The sequence below is a fragment of the Bombyx mori genome, chromosome 21 (genome assembly GCF_030269925.1).
Source record: "Bombyx mori chromosome 21, ASM3026992v2".
Lineage (NCBI taxonomy): Eukaryota > Metazoa > Arthropoda > Insecta > Lepidoptera > Bombycidae > Bombyx > Bombyx mori.
In genome coordinates this window covers 9946648-9967099 of record NC_085127.1, presented here as the reverse complement: position 1 = coordinate 9967099, position 20452 = coordinate 9946648, and the positions used below count along the sequence as shown (strand labels likewise).

General features: G+C 37.5%; 1 protein-coding gene across 1 annotated transcript in view; it reads right to left on the bottom strand.

Annotated features, from left to right (window-relative positions):
• The window catches only part of LOC101743696 (protein unc-13 homolog B), a 374291-nt gene that overhangs the window by 172555 nt on the left and 181284 nt on the right, over positions 1-20452 (bottom strand). The gene's annotated exons all lie outside the window — the stretch shown is intronic.

Here is a 20452-nt window from a genome sequence, read left to right as displayed (position 1 = left end):
GGCGACGGGGGACAGATCAAACGAAAAACAAAATTGTTATTTTTATTTAATTCCGAGCATTTTCATATTTATCTACCTTTTAAACCTTCTCTGGACTTCCACAAATAATTCAAGATCAAAGTTAGCCAAATCGGTTCAGCCACTCTCGGTTTTAGCGAGACTAACGAACAGCAATTCATCAGCGACTTTCACGACAACAATATGTTTTCGTAATTACTGACGTTTTTCCTGTTTGGTCCTGTCGCACGTTTCTTTTTAAAAGATGGCACGGCCGCTATACAGTACAATCCAGAATTTCAACTGAAGTCTTAAAATTGGTGGCGGCATTGACGTTTGGTAAAATACACGTCATTCCAGCCCCTCCCGATACACTAACGGTGGTTTTTGGTACCTCAAGCACCGGCTATCGTTATCGTTGAACCCGTTGATGGCGACGAAGGGCTCGGCGAGTAAATTAACCCACAGATCCCCTGAGTTTCTCGCCGGATCTTCTCAGTCGGTCGCGTTTCCGATCCTGTGGTAGATTCTGTGAAGCACTGCTCTTGCTAAAGTTAGTGTTAGGTTAGGTTTGAGCCCCGTGAGCTCACCTACTTGTTAAGTTACAACAAATCTGTAAATTTAATGAATTAACTCACGCTTATATCAAGATAACGATATTATTTGTTATATCAAGTCACTAATATTCAAAATAAAATCGAATAATAACCATTGAGGCTTTACAAATTGTTTTCGGACGAATAATTAGTTTTGACGCAAACCGAAACTTATCTTTTAAGAAGATTATTAATCAATTAATCACACCCCTCGATCCCTGGAAGGTTAACGCTCGAATAGTTTCGGTGTATTCATATTAAGTAGACTAAAGAAGAGCAGTACTATTGTTTACTGTTGGCAATTCTTTTTTATAAACACTATAACTTAGCGGGTTCTTACCACGAATTTTCATTTGTAATATGATGTAAGAATGGTTAAAAGAACCCGCTAAAAGGTTAACAATGAAGTTGATCGAGAAAGTTCTGAAAAAATCATCTTTGTTATTGTTAGTAATTTCATATGGTTTTTAAAGTTTTGTTATAGCGAAAACGCTACGTTACCTTGCCATTAGAATTAGGAAAACACACTTAAAAGACAATAAACAGTTTTTATATTATATCTAGAAATTGAAAATTATCATATTTGATATAAATTTATACATAATGTCTCAAATATATAAAATAAATCATTCACATCAAATACCAGGACCTAAAACAAAAAAAAACTGTGCATCACAAAAATTTACCCGATTTATTATTAATGAATTTCGGCCATTCTTTCAAGGAGATTAACTATTATACAACTGACAGAAAGATTCTCATCTTTTCATCGTTTTTTCTTTCCCTCTTCACATTTAACATAACTATAATATATTTCCTGATATTTTCCATGCCCTAATTGTAAATTGATGCATCTCGTTACGTACCATAATCCTCGATCAGTAACACTTACATGGATCAGAAGCTTACGTCTGTAGTCTAAGTACAGACTGAGCTTAAAATGGATAAGGGATAGACAATTAAGCTTATGTTCCAGAATTTATAATGTTATATTGAAAGGAAAACAGCCGTGTTTCAAAGCGGTCATGGTCTTATGTACAATATACAGGTGTAGTATAGTGATTAGAACTGTTCTGGAGAGACTGGTCAAATCCTGTAGGGAGGTTCTATCTATACTAATATAACTATATAAATCTACAGTGGATTTTACGGATGTTCCGTTATAACTACTAAACCATGCATCCGATTGATTTGAAACTTGGTATCCATGTAGAAAATACATGTATTTAATGGATAGGCTAATATTTATATGAGTGTTGGACTCCCTAATAATAATGACAATAAATAATAATGTAAATTTTGAAATGCCCAGCGAAGCGGGCGAATACGGCTAGTATTTATATAAATATGTATTTCAGCGCATTCACCAATGATGTAGGGAAATCGTGCAAACAATTGAGACTTGCATAAATTATTAAACTGGGCTATTGTTATTTGTTTAAGAACCTAAGGCTCCCAGGTAGAGCAGATATGGGGAAATAATATAATGATAATAAAAAACCGTGAGATTAAACGATAAATTTAGTTTTAATTGTGTATTTTTGACATAATATTAAATTCAATGATTTGTTGTATTTTAGACGGAATTGACGTATTTTAACAAGTAAATAAAAAATAAACGAAAAACAAGGCAAAAAGAGTTAGCTCAGCTGACGTTTAGCCAAAACAATAACTCAACGAATCGACTTGACACGACAGGCGTGTCTATGACGTGATTAACGGCTTATCGGATGCAATTTCACAGCGGCTTACTGACCCAACGTATTGACGTGAACCAGTTCGAAAGCATAAAGCCTAGTAATTATCTATTGTCTTATTTCACAATTTAGTGTTACGTATTTTGAACGCAATCTCTCTACATCAGTATCAAAGTTATCTATAAAATACAGAGATGTTTTATGTAGACCATGAATTGTCTTTAAGTTCTGAAGTATAATTGGTAATGTTCACAACTGTTCATATTAAAAACGCAGTGAGAAACCGGTTTATTTTATTGCTTAGGAGGGCGGACGAGCTCACGGCCCATCTGATGTTAAGTAGTTACCGGAGCGTATAGACATCTACAACGTAAATGCCGCCACCTACCTAGAGATATGAGTTCTAGTTACAGTACAATAGCCGCCCCCACCTTCAAGCCGAAACGCATTACCGCTTCACGGCAGAAATAGGCCGGGTGGTGGTACCTACCCGTGCGGACTTACAAGACGTCCTACCACCAGTAAACCTTATTTACCTTACCTTATTTAGAAAGTACCGTGTCTAGAAAATCCACAGAAATGAATCTGAATGGTTTTATTCACTCCAGAGATCAATTCGAAGATATACAGCGATCCTTGGTCTTGAGCTTCTACTACTAAATAGTTTCGCAGGCTACAAGGTTCGCAGTAGAATTTCCTAATCTGTTATCTTAAACGGGTCCGTACGACAAATAGTATCACTGTCATCGTACCAATAGGATCAAAATGTAAAATTATATTATAATGTCTGTTTATTGGCATCATAATGGCTATGAGCTTCGATAAACATATTGTCTGCCTCCCTTACCAACTGAAGAAATAAACGAATCTACCAAAAAACTATATTCATAAATTTATATTGGCAACACTGTAATCATCTTCAGTTATTATGTTAAGATGAATTTTTGTTTAAGAAAATTAATCTGGTATTCTTTTATGTTTCTTTATAAGGTAAATCAATAAGAACACGTGTACAGCTTTTTCCTTATTCCTAAGCTATGATTCATTCAAATTATATTTTATGTAAGTATGAATAGCTTGTATTTGATTACGAAATAAAATAAATGGGAAGTGTTCAATCTTAATCTGGAAAAGTAATATCTGCAAATCTACCCGTCTAGTGAATATTTATGATGATAGTCTCTTATAACCTAATTCAATCCGGGCTGGCAGGTTCCTTACACGTTCAATCCTACAAATAGACCTATTAGTTCAGGCTGTTCGGTAATGTAAGTTTCGAGTATTGCCAATATAAAAATTGAATTTTTACAAAACTTTCATTAAAGTCAAAGTCTAAAAAGCAATGGCTCACGTGCTGAAAAATAGTATCGATTGTCCATGATCAATGACTCTGCCAGTAGTAACAGTCTAACAGCTGACCAGCAAGGAGTTTTTTTTTTATTTATTTAAAGAAGGACATCTCATAGCGCCTCACAATTTAAATTTTGAGAAAACCTGATGATTTTGATGCATCTTAGTTTTCATCTAATTAATTATTTATTGATTTGAATAACAATGCTTATCATGATCGTGATGCGAATTTTGTAGTAGTCTTTATTAACTAAAAATCTAAAGTACGTCTTGTTAAATATCAATCAGAAGTTAATAAATGATCATCCTCAAAATTCATCTTGAAGAAAATTCGTTGCAAAACGCTACGATGTAATGAATGGCTTGAAACGATTATTTTTAAACTGCATTATTTGTAGAATACTTTGGATTCAATGCGTGATTATTAATGGGATAGTATGTGTAGGCTTAATACATATTATTAGCTTGAATAGTCAGACAAGCGTTTCCGTATCAAAGAGTTTATAGAGTTGATGGGTCTGCCTATTGTAGTGAAGCATTTACGTATTTGGATTTCAAGAGGAAGACAGTATCATGATGAAACAATGGAGACTTTGATCTCATTTCTCCAGGTGAATGACGTCAATCACATATGTATTAAGGGCCGGTGACGGTTATCCGATGGGATGTGATTTCGTTTTTTCTCAGATAGAATAGAATTTAATTTAAAATATCAAATGTTCGTCTAATGTTCGTATTTAACTAAAATCATATTCAACAAAAACGTATTTAAAAAAGAATAATTAAATAAGCCGTCCGAAGCCATTTGAAAATCTCATTTTCTTCAGTAATTTACTCAGTATTTTTTACAAATTACTAGCTGACCCGACAGACTTCGTAGTGCCTCAATCGATAAATAAAAGAACTAAACTTTTGTATAAAATAAACTTAAAACAAAAAAAAAGAAAAGCAAAACTGTTATTTTTATTGAATTTCGAGCATTTTCATATTTATCTACCTTTTAAACCTTCTCTGGACTTCAACAAATAATTTAAGACCAAAATTAGCCAAATCGGTCCAGCCGTTCTCGAGTTTAAGCGAAACTAACGAACAGCAATTCATTTTTATATTTTTATACATATAAATAATTAATATTCTTTCCAGGCACATAAACGTATCTCAACACTGTAACGAGAGCGTAAATGTTCAATTAAGAAATTTTGATTGAAAACAGCAATCTCTTTAAAGTTTTGAATAAACTGGCCTACGGTATTTGGCTGAACAAACTTGAAGTTTCAGTGCTCAAGCTAAGAATTTTGGAATTTAAAAGTGCTTTTAAAGGAATAATCTATATTAGTTAAAATCAACATTGAATTTTTCGAAAATTTCTAACTATAAGTTTCCATAAAGAGATATTTAAAAAAGTAGCCTTCAGTTGTCAATAAATTAAGAATTTAAATGTAAATTTTTAATAAACCCCTTCTTTATGAAGTAAAACAGATTCGTTAATCAATCGATTTCATTCATAAAAAGACCTTGCATAACTTAAATCATTGATAAAAAACAAACCAAACCTTTCGCTTTAATGTTAAAAGAATACTACGTTAAATAGCTCGCGTTCAAAATAAAAGCCGAAAGGCACATATCAAGGGCAGTATAATGTTTGGGGCGGGCGGAGTTTGCTGGGTTCCTCTATTGATTTTGCCCCCTGCCCCGCGCTGTCCCCTCTCGCATCTCAACTGTTGCTTAACTTAACCATAGCCTAAGATAGTTGAATAATACGTTTTATTTAAAGACGGCCTAAGCTGATGTTGTTGTTATAAATATGATTTGATGCTTAGTTAGAACTAAAGTAGAAATTCAATTAAGTTTTGTCGGCGATAACTTTTTGCTCAACTTTGAAGTTTATTATGAATCAAATGAGCGGAATTTCATTTGTGCTATATCTTCCTTTATTACTGAATTCTAAATAGTTTTGTATGTACTTCGCGATTGGAATAAGAATTTCTTGCTATTTTGCGGGAGGAAATGTCAGTGCGGTTTCATCTCAAGATGGGAGCATTGTATCTCAGTGTATTGACTCTGGTTTCTACTTTATATTACTTCAATACTTCTGCTGCTTAAATGGAAAACGAAGAGACAAGTACAAAAATAAAATCTTTAAAAGTTTTAGTTTTGTTGCTTCTGGTAGGTAGGCAGCGGCTTGGCTCTGCCCCTGGCATTGCTGACGTCCATGAGCGACGGTAACTACTTACCATCAAGTGGGCTGTATGCTCATCTGAGTACAAGGCAATAAATAAAACTGTTTTTCATTTCTGTTGTCTCTTAAACTGTGGAGCCTTGTGCATAGTCTCTGTAGCCTTGGGTGTCCCGAAGGACGCCCGAATATGTCAAAACCCTGTTCTTCCTTAAATTATACATTTATTCTTTGTTACATTGAGGAATCCCTAAAAGCGGTATCGAGAGTGAAATTGCGAACAAATTCGTAGCATTCGCGTCCTAATTTAATATTACCAAAATGCCTCCTTCAGCATTGAAATTTCGAATTTCTAATCTGTATTCTGTGTAAACGTTTCACGTTATTATAAGACGGCCTTGATGTTAGCTACGTGCCTATGCTATAGCTAACAGCTATTAGAATATTCATAAAATATTTTGCACGTTAACTAACTAACACAAACGAAGGAAATTAGCTTAGCATGATAGAAAAAGCTTTTCATGGCACGAAATGGTTTTTTAATCAGACGAACCAAATCAGCGACTGCTTAGTATTAAATGGTTACTAATACCCATAGATGTTCTCGTCGAACTCGGCCAAGAGTTCGACGTGCAAGCTAACCCATGCATCAGACCGCTGAGTTTCTCGCCGGATCTTCTCAGCGGGTCATGAATCCTATCTGGTAATAGATTAATTCGGGAAGCAGCTGCCCTTGAGTTGTTAGGTCTCCTTTGGAAGCGCTCGGGCAGTTGTTAGCAAACTCCACCCTTCCTGGCTGAGCCTTTGCTCGCCCACCTGTCCTGGTGAAACTGGAGAGGCCTCAGGGCGACCAGTAAACACTCATTCATAAAAAAAAAGATGTCTTAAAAACCGCCATTCACCTTGAGACGTAAGACTTGAGTTACAATCTCAATATATACTGAATTCATAAATTGCAATGCATGACTATTTCGTGATAAAAAACAGGCAAAACGTTAGTACTGACGCGATCCCCATAATCCAAACACCACAAACCCGCTGTATTGCCTCTCAATATATTTTTAATTATAATTAAATACTATATACAGCCTAATAACCCCCTTAATTCATAATAAAACCCGATCGTAACAGGATACGGTGTAGCAGGTGGTTTTGAGTTTCAAATTGTTTTTAAATTACACATATTAAAATTGTAAACGGTAATTTCCGAAAAAGCAATAAACTTAAAGCTCTATTTGAGTAGGACTGGTGTAGCTCTAGTGTGTTTAAGTATTATGTAATTCCCGAACTGGCAACAGCGAAGCAATAACAAAACAATTTATTATATTAAGCATGTATATAAAAGTCGATGTGTATATACGTATATGTTCTCTAGAGACTTTAAAACGGCCGGACTGGTTTACATATCTTTGTTAGAAAATCTTTAGATTAGCCTATTAACTCCGCCAAACCTCTAAGAGCCCCTGAAAACCTTAGAAACCCTCCGAGAACCTCCGAGACCTCTACGAGAATATCAGCAATGCTGACATCACTCCTTCTCAAAACACCGCCGATCCTACACCTCCGTTACATCCTCCACGTCCGCTAATCCTCCTACTCCGCCATACATTATACTAGTATATATGTAGTAAAGACTTCCCTAAACACTCTTTAAGGCATAACTACTACTTGCACTCAATAATTGATACGTTCTGTAACACTATGTTTTGTTGTGTTGAAATTTGTAGCCGATAGTCACAGCAAGGCGTTCCAAATCCACTAGTAGGTACACGAGCAGTAAAGGCGGTAGAGAAACTCGTTCGAGATTTCCAACGCACGTAGAAGGAAAATACGACTGAAGAGACAATCGCAATAGTATTATTATTTGACGAACCGAAGCTCTTTCTTATGACCGCGTCTAGAAAAAACATACCCTTGTATTTTTTCACGATGCTTACATTACATAACCCTTTGTATTTTTACGCGAACACAAAAAATACACAAAAAATAAACGTGTGAATGAATAAAACGAACGAATGTTTTGCAAACATTTATTTATTTATTTTGTTTATGTCGCCAATTCTTTTACGACGTGTTTATGATTCGTTCCATTTTACATTCGTCTAGAATATCTTATACATATAATGCTATCAGTAAAAAAAATAACAAAGCCAATCAATGTACAATTAATCATAGATACACAACGATTACCAACTTGTGACATCGCGTCTTGTGATTGCTTCTCAAACCGGAAGGGAAATTTGCTTCGTGACACAAAACAGGTAAGATAGTGATACCAATCGGTATAAGGCCTACAATACTCCCTTTAACCAATGAAAGCGTGGCTGACGATAAACACAGTGTGTAATTTCACGCTTCCCGGATTTAAAATAACTTAATTATATAACTCTCTAGAGAGCACGCAATAAATTACCCTCTACAGCGTTTCCTTAGCGCAAAGAGAAGAGCCCGCTTAAAATTGATATAGTTATTATTATAAAGAGATCGTATCGTAACTTTTCTTATTCACCACTCGAACTAGACTGGATAATTAGTTTGCACAAATTTTTTCGATAACCTGCTCCTGGAGTCTTACCGGGGCAACTTGATGGGGTCGAGAACGCGTGATACCCTACATCACTCGTCACTTCCCCCACATTGTTGGGGTGCCCCCTATGGGGACCCGTTTTACTACCCCCGTTGGGTGGACCACTCCCCCGTTAAGAGTAACCCCGTAACCTCTAAGGTCGGTCCCTCCCTGCAACGGTCTTCCACTTCTGGTGAGCCCTGAGCGAGTTCAGACCCCGGGGGATCGGACGCCTGGGCGAGAGTGCAAGAGAGTCGTTTAATGGATAGGGTAAATATAATCCTAAATATCAACCTTGGGCGGTCCATCTAGTCTCACATACCCCCTGCGTCCCCTAGACGCGGGGACCTCGAAGGAAGTTCGGTCCCCAGCCCAGAAAAAAAGGTTATGGACACTGCAACAGAGGCTGATGAACAATCATTGTTATTTAGACAGTGGCGCTAAATTCGAAATTAAAATTGCTTTGAGAAGATATACGAAGAGTCTAAATCTCTGAGAGCTATTACTGAAGAGGATTTTGTTATTCTTCTAGCTTCATCATGACACGAGCTCGATAACACGAGAATGTTGTCATCAGAAATACGTACAATGATCAAATTTCAGAATGTAACAACAGTCAGCTGGACCTGAAAATTTAGCTGAAAGATACAAAATGCTATATACACAAACGTGTACATAGATGTAATAAATTTTAATCGAACAATATTCTCGGAAAAACTAATTTATCCATCATGACTTAATCTATAAATATTCTTCCTAAGTCACGCAGAACGATTCCGAGGAAGTTTTTATATCGATAATATAAATCCTGTTTAATCATTTCGACTAGATCTTTTTAACAAAGAAAATAACTATATTAAAGATAACAACCACTTGTTATCCAAAATAAATTAGGACTCCAAACTAATTAGATAATAGAATCGTGTAGATTAATTAAACGAAGCACTTTTTACCCTGAAGCACTGGGGGTAATAATTATCTGTTTTCGAACATCTCAGGTCTTATTTCAATTGAAATACGAAGAGTAAAAACACATAATTTAATTGAAATATTACGGAGTTAATAAAACTAAACAAAATTATACATTTATTAAGGTTTTACAAAATATCAGGACCATAAAAAACTGTTATTGAGAAAAAGACAAATAATTTAGTTGAAAATTTACGGAAAAAAATAAAAATAAAAATTTAACGGCTGTCTGGTGTAGTGGTGAGTGACATGGTCACCACGCAAGGGGGTCGCGGGTTCGAATCCCGCCAAGGGAAGATATTTTGTATGATAAAAATAAAATGTCTTTTCCAGGGCTATGGATGTCTATTAAATATAGTATGTGTATAATAAAACATTTATTTCCGTTATCTGGTACCTGTAACACAAGTTCTTTACGAACTTAGCACGGGACCAGTGAACGTGGCGTGATTGTTAGTAAATATTTATTTATTATTTATTATTTAATATAATAGAACCAAACAAAATTATAGGTTAATTAAGGTTTTACAAAATCTGAGCACTATAGAGAACTACTATTACTGCCTTTAATAGTCTCACTGCATGGTCGCAATTAAGAGATAAAACTTTCTAAAAAGGTGACCTGCTTAAGCCGTCGTGACTTGCAATTAGTTGCAGTAACATTTAAGCACTGGATTCTCGTTATATTGAATGCAAATACTGCAATGTTGATATTATATATGTACACATATCTATTTTAGTGTTGATAAAAAATGGGAGATTTCGACAATTCATAAAAAAAAAATATTGCTTAGATGGGTGGACGAGCTCACAGCCCACCTGGTGATGTTAAGTGGTTACTGGAGCCCATAGACATCTACAACGTAAATGCGCCACCCACCTTGAGTTATAAGTTGTAAAGTCTCGAGTATAGTTACAACGGCTGCCCCACCCTTTAAATCGAAACGCATTACTGCTTCACGGCAGAAATAGGCAGGGTGGCGGTACCTACCCGTACGGATTCACAAGAGGTCCTATCACCATGAATAAATGCAGTCGACACACTAAGGTTGTACAATAACTAAACTAATATTCTACGTAGCGGATCACAGAAGTATGCTTTGCTGTTTCGCATAACAATTCGAACTATCCTCCGTAATGCATAGAAATTCAGACAGAAGAGACATTAAGAGATAAATTCTTATAATGATAAAACTTGTAGTTCGAATTGATAAGGACCTGACGCTGAAATCTGATATAGTAAAAATTTTAAATCTCCTTTGAAATTACTAAGGTAAAAAAAGGTCGATCGCGCGAGTAATATAGCAAGCAAGCTTTTACGAAGCACCCACTCATATTTGTTCGTATAATTTAATATGAGTAATATTCTCGTAAAAACTGGAACCAATTAAAAAAAAACTTTTCTTCCGGTGATAGTTTTGTACAGAACCTAGTAATTTGTAATAATAGTAGCTCGCCCGGCAGACTTCGTAGTGCCGCAATCGATAAATAAAAGACTAAGCTTTTGTATTTTAAAACAAACAAAAGGAATCCGTCCGACGAGGGACACATCAAAGGAAAAACAAAATTGTTAGTTTTATTTAATTTCGAGCATTTTCATATTTATCTACCTTTTAAACCTTCTCTGGACTTCCACAAATAATTCAAGACCAAAATTAGCCGAATCGATCCAGCCGTTCTCGAGTTTTAGCGAGACTAACGAACAGCAATTCATTTTTATATATAGAGATTAAGCATGATTGATTAGTATATAGATTAGTAGTCTTTATAGATTAGTACTCTTTTTGCTGACTTTAAAGAACCTCTTTAAAATAGTTTATGAAACATACGAAGGACATCTCGCTCTCTCAGATATCGCGGTCACGTAACGTAAAAGTGCTCCGTTGTTTCAACCAAATTGCGAAATTAATGAACGATCTCCTAAAACCGTAACGGGACTACGTGAATGTACAATCTAGTTTGATATGAAAACTTTAGAGACACAATTAGTAAGCTGTGGACTATTCTCAGTGTCTATTATCTGAACTGCATCCAATTTCGTTGAACACTGGCGACAATTTCACGTTGGGGCAGAGCGTGTGATTCGTTCTATTCCAGTCAGTGGCGTGTGACAGCCGGCGGCGGGCGGCTACTGAACTATCATTTTCAACTTTACACTCCTGTCCATGTTTGAGTGCAGAGCAAAATTACGTAAAACGCCATTGTGAACTCTAAATTGAGAGTTTAACTTATAATATTCATTGCTTTAAGGTAATGAATACTGTTTTTACTGTAACATCTTTACTTTGAAATTATGAGCATTCCGAATACTGTATACGGTCATTAACGTATTTTTAACGACTAAGGTGTTTTATTCGAAGCTTATTAAGCTTAAATACCGTGGAATATTATATTTTTACGCCTAATTGCGAAGAGCAAACAGTATCTTGAAGATTAGCAGTTTGTTTTAATGGGACTTTTATTTTCGCGATCGGAGGTACTAAAAAATCCCGGGTTTTAAAATAAGCTCGATACAATCAGTCTTCTCGATTATTAGCTATTAAAAGTTTATTTACTTTTTACTAAGCATTCCGAACATATTATTTCTAAAAACATTTTTTACAACATTCTATAAATAATACAAAGGAATATAAAATTACCCATTCAAAGTTATGCTTTGGAAATTTAATATCAACGCATAAAACGAGGTTAAAAGCTAATTGCTTTAGTTAACTTGAGATAATAATGCCAGTTAAATGTTAATTAAAGTCTTTATGTAAATTTCAAGAGTTCAGCATTCAATAAACCTTTCCGTTTAGGGGAAAAATGGAGAACAATTAATTATTTAAAATTATGCAATATACCCTAAATTTAATTTAAATTTAAAAAAAAAAAAAACTATCTGCGAGATACCATAACTAAAAACTTAAAATATATACTTGCTAAAATTGTTATTTGAAAATCTAAATTTTAGTTTAAATGTATAGGAATAATGCATAAAAATGCATAAAAAATGCAAAAATGGAAAAGAATAATGCATAATATGCAAATCATAAAACCAAAAACGGATGAAGTAAAAGACACCCAAAAGAAGACACAAAAATCTCTTCACATGGTGTACCTATTGCTATATTGCTGAAGGGTTGATAACAGGCAGGCAGTAAAATTTGTATCGAATCCCTATGCAGCATGGTAAGAGAACATATTGCGCCAACCCCACATAATCCAGGATAAGGACAAGAAAGAACAATCGTTTGTGCCCCAGCTTGTATTACCATCGGCCTATTTGCAGCCAAACAGTCTTGGGATTAGTTTCGAAAGACAGGATAACTTTGTTACAACAAATTTGAGACTTTAGTCTCTGGGTTCAGGGATAGATATTTGTGGGTAGGTAGATAGATTTCTTGTTCTTGATATCTATGAGCTTCTATAGCCATATGAGCTTGTTATAGCAATCAAATGCACAATAAATCAGGCTGTTGACGATAAAATTATATGAATGAAAATAGAGTGTTTTAAAAGTTATAAAAAAAATCAAATTATATTTTGTGATAATGTCAAAAATTATCAAAGCAATAATATGCAACATTCCTTCTTTTTTATAAATCTTAACGATTGCCTAGAAATCTGATTTAATGTCAAAGAAATCAAAATACAGGTACATTGAATGTCCTTCTTAAAATGAACACCCAACACGAAGATATGAATTATATAATACAAGAACAGAAAAGGAAAATCGTCATCGCTTAAAATAACGACCGGGAATTTCATTAGACATAGGCCATGTTAAACGATAAATAAACAAAAACATTAGGAGGGAAGCCTACAAGAAATTGTGCTGCAATAAAATGAATGGTCTATTTCGGGGCATTATAATGAACCTTCGGGTGTAACATGCGTTTGAGAAAAGATTCTTCTCATGAAACTAATCTCTGCTGTGTATTTCAAATTACGAAGAACACAGGAGAAAATTGTATCTTTCCACAGTTGATTGGCCTTTTTTTTAAACATCAACGCCCACTGGTTAAGTTTAATATGAAATATTTTCTAACAAAATTCAGTAAAGCGGTAAACTAATATAAGGACACATGCTGACGATAAGGACGTCTTGTGAGCCCGCACCGGCAGGTACCACCAGGGTAGGTAGATCCCGCTAAAACTGCCGTGAAGCCGTTCTACTTTGAAACTGAGCCTCAGTGATGTCTCATGGCAAATGGCGGCATTTACGTTATTCATGTCTATAGGCTTCAGTTAACACCAGGTGGGGCAGTAAGCTCCTGTTGGCAATAAAATAAAAAATCCAACTCATCCAGAGAAGTAACGCTGTATCTAGTATGAAGGCGTCTGGGAGCCGGGATATAAAGGAGACATGACTCTCTGAGTGAAATCATGTCATTTGCCAACACGGCATTTCTTTCGGTTTTACTACCACGCGTCACTGGATGCTGCACAGCAAAACAGTTCACTTTAATAAAAGCTGTCATCAAAGAACTGCCCGTTGTATAATTAATTGATGAAGATTGATGAAACATTAGCTAATGAACGCTTACAATCTTCGAGGTCGAGATAATCCACCTTAATCTTGGAATTCTGAGGCCAGACGGAATTCACTAAGTAGACCTTGGTCAGTAAAATTATTAAAATATTACGGATATTTTATTAATTAGAAAATTTTAAATTACGCATAGTATACGTATTACGCATATGCTTATAGACATTTTTTCAGAATACTTAAGATTGTTTCATAATAAATTGATCCGAGGGAATAATTTTCTTTGAGAGAGAGAGAGAGAGAGAGAGAGAGAGAATACACTTTATTGCACACCAAAACACAATTTACATTCAAAAAAAACAATCAAAAAACAGATAAATTTGTACAATAGGCGGTCTTATCGCTAAAAGCGATCTCTTCCAGACAACCGTATAATTTATAGAAATTCTGGAAAATATAAAAAAAATATAGCAGGTATGTTGCGGTGTACTATAGATAATACATTATAGAAAATATATACATACAATAAACAAAATATATACCGTTTACATATAATATGAAATATATACTTATTATTATATACCAATATACATACTTACATACAATACATACTAATATACTTACATACACATAATACATCAACAGTATGGAAATAATAAATGATGATGCAAACAAACAGCACTAAGAAGATAAGTAGTGTTCCTTCACCATTCTTTTAAAACAGTTTAAAGTTTGAGCACTTCTCACTGCATCCGGCAGAGCATTCCACAATCGAACCGCCTGGACGGTGAATGAATGATCAAAGAATGATGATGAATGCGCCGGCATTTTCAGTCTCAGGCTATCCGATGATCTCAGGGAAAAATTATGCGTATCACATAGGAACTCGAAACGTTCTTTGAGATATATGGGGGCATGGGGGTTAAAGAGAGTACAGTATAGTAATGAAAGGACATGAGTATTGCGGCGAAGGCGAATTGGTAACCACTTGAGTTTAGTGCGAAATTCAGATACATGATCATATTTCCGTAAACCAAATATGAATCTTATGCAGAAATTTTGTAGCCGCTCAAGTTTATCAAGTTGTGTTTCAGTTAAATCAGTATAGCTGGCATCGGCGTAGTCAAGAATTGGAAGAAGGAGAGATTGTGCAAGCGCAGTTTTAGTGGCAGTTGGAAGAAAATTTCGTAACCGTCTCAAAGATCCAGCTGTTGCAAACACCTTCCGGCTAACCTCTTTTATCTGAGCGTTCCATGAAAGGTTTTTATCAATTAAGATTCCTAAATTTTTCACAGTATCGCTGATAGGAATTGGTACGCCATCAAATAAAATAGCCGGAAGCTGCGACCATTTCACTTTCGAACACAATCTTGAACTGCCGACAACAATGACCTGTGTCTTCGACGGGTTCACCCTCAATCCATGCGAATTACTCCAACGGGATAGTATTGATAAGTCATTATTCAGCGTCTTCATCGCGTTGGTCAGTTCTGACAAAGAAGTTTGTGTATAGATCTGTAGATCATCTGCATACAGGTGGTAGGAAGAAGTAATTTGTATAGAAATAGAATTTATAAAAATTGAAAAAAGTAAAGGGGATAAAACGCCACCCTGCGGTACACCTACGTGCGTTTCACACCATGAAGAATAGGCATTCTCACAGTGAATACGCTGTCGGCGACCAGACAGGTAACTTCGAAACCAATCAACCACGGTCGGAGATATGTTAATGGAGCTAAGGATGGCTAGAAGTATGTCGAAATCAACGGTGCCAAATGCATTACTGAAATCCAGCAATGCCAACACCGTCAGTTTCCCACTCTCCATGCCAAGTCTGATGGCATCCGTAATATTCACCAGGGCTGTGACTGTGCTATGACCAGGACGAAAGCCGGATTGGTAAGGGTTTAAAAGCTGATTCCTTGTAAGAAACTCATTGAGCTGGTTGTGAATCAAGCGTTCTAAAACCTTTGAAAGGAACGGTAAAATGGAAATTGGACGGTATTCTGAAAAGGATATAGGATTCGACTTTTTTGGCAGTGGTGTAATTTGTGCTTCTTTCCAAGCCTTTGGAAAGATGCCGCTAGATAATGAGTGATTGAGGATATGACAGATAACGGGAAGGATTTGGTCGAGAATAGGAAGGATCATATTACGGGCGACACAGTCACTTCCAACTGCATTGGAAGTTATAGATAATATGCTCCGCTTAACATCACAAGCCGTTAGGTGATTAAAAACAAATGGAGAGCAATTTGGGACTGGAAGAGATGAAATATGATTTAATGTTTTTGATTTAGTTGTCCCATCAAAATCGGACGACGCACAGAAATGTTGATTTAATAAATCAATACTCGAATGAGATAAATGAGTGTTATGTTGTGATTTTCCAATCCCCAGTGATCTAAGAAATTTCCAGACTTTAGCTGGATCTCCATTTTCGACAGCACTATGAATATGTTGGCGTTGTGCATCCCTACACACCCTGTTGCAGTGATTACGGATGCGGTGATAATTTGTGCCATTTTCGAGGGTAGGTTTTTTCTTATATTTTAATTTAGCAGCCGCCTTCTTGATTAAGATACTTTTAATTTCATTAGTAAGCCACGGCGCTGGCAAATGTTTTATTCTTACTGGTCGACATGGTGCGTGCTTGTCATATAGACCAGTTAATTTTGCATTGAACTGATCAACTTTCTCATTGATTGAGGTAGAACACGTCAAAGCAGTCCAGTCAATGCTGCCTGCATCTTCTCGAAGACTTTCAATATCCATACCGTTAAAACTGCGCAGCAGAAGAATTTTTGACTTAGCCTTAGGAGGTCGTACTTTGTATGAGACGAAAATGAGATCATGATATGAGAAAGCGTCAGCTGAACATTGTCCATGGTCAGCCACGTAATCAAGAGAAGTAACGAAAATAAGATCAAGAAGTGAAGGAGCACAGTTTGGAAAATGATGTGTCGAGTTCAACGGTAGAATAGTTAAATTTACCGATTCGATCATCGAGTGAAATAAAGTAGTGCGAGAATTCTTTTTAAGGAGGCATGTGTTAAAGTCACCCATGATAATGGTATGAGTATATGAAGGCATTATGTTTTCTAGCAAAGTTTCAAAAGAAGTAAAAAAAATCTATACTTGACGAAGGACAATAATAAACACCAAGTAGCATCTTCGTGTGTTGAAGTTCTATTTCAAGAAATAAGTGCTCGCCCGCACATGGCGGTGTAGGCTGTGCCGATACATTAACAACTGTACAATTAAAATATGAACGGATATAAATGGCAACGCCACCACCGCCACCAGTGATACGGTCGTTCCTAAAAAGTTGAAAACCAGGAATGGTATAAGATGTAGACGGAAGACATGGCTTAAGCCAAGATTCTGACACAAGTATAGCATGGATATTCTTAGAATCAAAACTTGCCAGCATGTCAGGGAAATGAGCCGGAATACTCTGGGCATTGATATGAACGACATTAAAATTCCTAGGAACACCAGAGAACCGTGAAGACAATGTTTCTGCTAAAGAAGGCACACTAATATCGCTGTTGTCGCTGTTTGCTGAATAAAAAGTTTCAGATTCACTTGTATCTGTTGAGTTGAGCATATAAGTAGAGAAAATAAGTATATATATGTCGTGGTTAACGACTTTTAGTAATATTAAGAAGTTGTTTTGACTATTATTTTAAATGATGAAATGTTGTTTTGATAAATGTCACAAAATGTAGGGTACACTACGTGGCGCCACAGTATAAAATGGCGGTACGTGGACAGAGTCGTGGCATTCCGTGTCAGACAGTCATTCAGTCCGTATCAGACGGTCGGTCCGTCTCAGTCAGTGAGTCTTTGTCAGTCAGTCTGTCGGTATGTGGAACGAAACTGTCGGTTTATCCTGTCATTGTGAAAGTTGTGTGTGTTGAGTTTCAATAACTATTATTCAAAAGGTTTTATTGACTAAACTGAGTTCAATCGAATACGAGTGATGACGGAACCTACCGCTCAGCCATCCCTGGTGGCGCTGCCGCCGACATCAGAAGTGGGATCAGGACTCTACTCTCACTGGCGTGACGTGTTTGAACATGTTCGAAGTACAGCGAAAAAAACTTGATGCAGATCAGAAATCAGAATACCAGTAACGGTATCTGAGATCACGGGTCGGAAATTCATCGGGAACAGACAGATGCCGATCCACGTGTTTGGTGCGCTACGGTTGATATGTACCTCGATGAACGTCTACTGGATGGTGCATAGCTCATTGTCGCGGATTTCACAAGTAAGTGTCACATGGAGGCATTTGCGACTTATTTCTCGCTCGTTATGCAAAATTCTTGCTGCGACGCTTATCAATTTAAGCAATGGTAAGCCACAAAAGCGTGAATGCAGCATACGCAAGTTGTGTAATAACGTCTGCTACCTCGATGGAAGATCTGAGCCACGAAGAAATCGTCACATCTTACGTTCTGACTCATGTTGCCCAGTTGACTCTCGCCTTATCACATGGCATTTACTAGCGGAAATACGACACGTAACAAGCTATTGCAAGAAATTAAGGCAAGTGCAAGTCTCAAGTGAAACTTCGATCGCAATAATGGATCTGTCATGACGAGTGAGTAGTTCCGACACGAATCGTTTTTAAGCCAATGACTACTGCTACAGTTACATGGCACTAGTGCAGTAAACCAGGACATGAGACTGTGAATTGTCGCTGAAACTTTAGAATCTACTAGATTCAATACCAATAACATTACACGTTCGATGACTTCGGGCTCCAGCAAGCAAGCAAACAAGAAAGCAAGCAAGTTTCCGTGGGGAAGAAAAATGGACACATCTGAAGTCATCGTGACCTGTAAGATAAGACGTCCGGTGCGTTCGTGTCTGGCGATGCGGCGGGGTTCGGGTCCCGCTGGCGGATGCCAGTTTTTCTGGTGAAGTGCGTGCTTGACAAGTGTTTGCGGTTGGCTTCCGCAGTGTGGGAGTAACATCGTGTAGGAGAGGTGGAACCCGCAAAATTGTAGTTTGCGTGGTGGCTGGTAAGATTTGCTGTGGTAAAAAGTTTGCGTGGTGGTAAAATGTCTTGTGAGTCTGCACAGGTAGCCGGAGGTGAGTCTTCCGCGGTCGCGGCCTAACCAGTCCGCGAGAACCGGGCAGATCGCCTCGACGGTACGGAGGCCGGCCGACGGGTCCGCCAAACGACGAGACCACGCCTCCAGCACGGACTGCCGAGATTGGAGCCCCCGCGCTCCAGCTACACTTGCGCTAGGGCGCGCCACCTCGTAGGAGACTGTGAGGTATCCTTGAATGACTCTGAATGCGATCGCGCGCTGCCGGCGTCGCAGCGCGGCGACGTTCTCGTGGGTAAGGACGTGGCACCAGACGGGTGCTCCGTATAGTGCCATCGACCGCACGGGTACCGTCACCCTGCCTATTTCTGCCGTGAAGCAGTGGTGTATTTCGGTTTGAATGGTGGGGCAGCGGTTGTAGCTATGCTGAGACCTTGGAACTTGTATCTCGGGATGGATGACGCGTTTGCGTTGTGGATGTCTGTGGGGTCCAATAACTACATGGCACCAGGTGGGCTGTGAGCTCGTGCATAGTCCAAGCATCTAAGCAAAAACATTGCCACGAGTTGCCGCCGAGGCAAATTGATGGCGCGATGTCATCGACGGCCGCGAGCAACGCAGCAGCGGAGCAACGCCGTGACGTGCCGGTAGCTGCGTAACATCTGGTATTTTGGTAAATGAGAAAATCTGGTGAGTCGTTTTTATTTTTATTTGGAATCTGGTACCGAATGTTCTCTTGTCGAGAAATCTTTATACGATGGTTCTCATAAAAGGTTTCTGTTGTTTTGACCCAAAACTGTACAGAACAAATCCTATGCGATGGTTTATTACTTACCTATTGTATGTCATGTACTACCTGATAGTTGTTTTAATCGGTTCAATGAGATTGAGCATTCAGCGAAATAGAACACTTAAATCTAGTGTCCTTAATCAAAGCCCAGACTTGCGTTATTGATGACCAAGCTCGCGATGAGCTCATGGAATTGTTCTTGACAAGAAGTGCTAGAAACACATCTTTTTTTAAATTGTTTTATCCAACGTATAAAAAGGGTGAGCCCTCTTGAGCTTTTAATAGTTCGCGTGCCATACCCCCAAAGCTTTTTACCGATATGTGATACTGAAAAAGTTTCAGAACCTTCAAACTGACATTGCTGCAAGTACTCTAGAACAATGAATGTTGATTGACTGTCGATTAGAGTCACAGGGATGACTGTCGATTAGAGTCACAGGGATGACTGTCGATTAGAGTCACAGGGATGACTGTCGATTAGAGTCACAGGGATGACTGTCGATTAGAGTCACAGGGATGACTGTCGATTAGAGTCACAGGGATGACTGTCGATTAGAGTCACAGGGATGACTGTCGATTAGAGTCACAGGGATGACTGTCGATTAGAGTCACAGGGATGACTGTCGATTAGAGTCACAGGGATGACTGTCGATTAGAGTCACAGGGATGACTGTCGATTAGAGTCACAGGGATGACTGTCGATTAGAGTCACAGGGATGACTGTCGATTAGAGTCACAGGGATGACTGTCGATTAGAGTCACAGGGATGACTGTCGA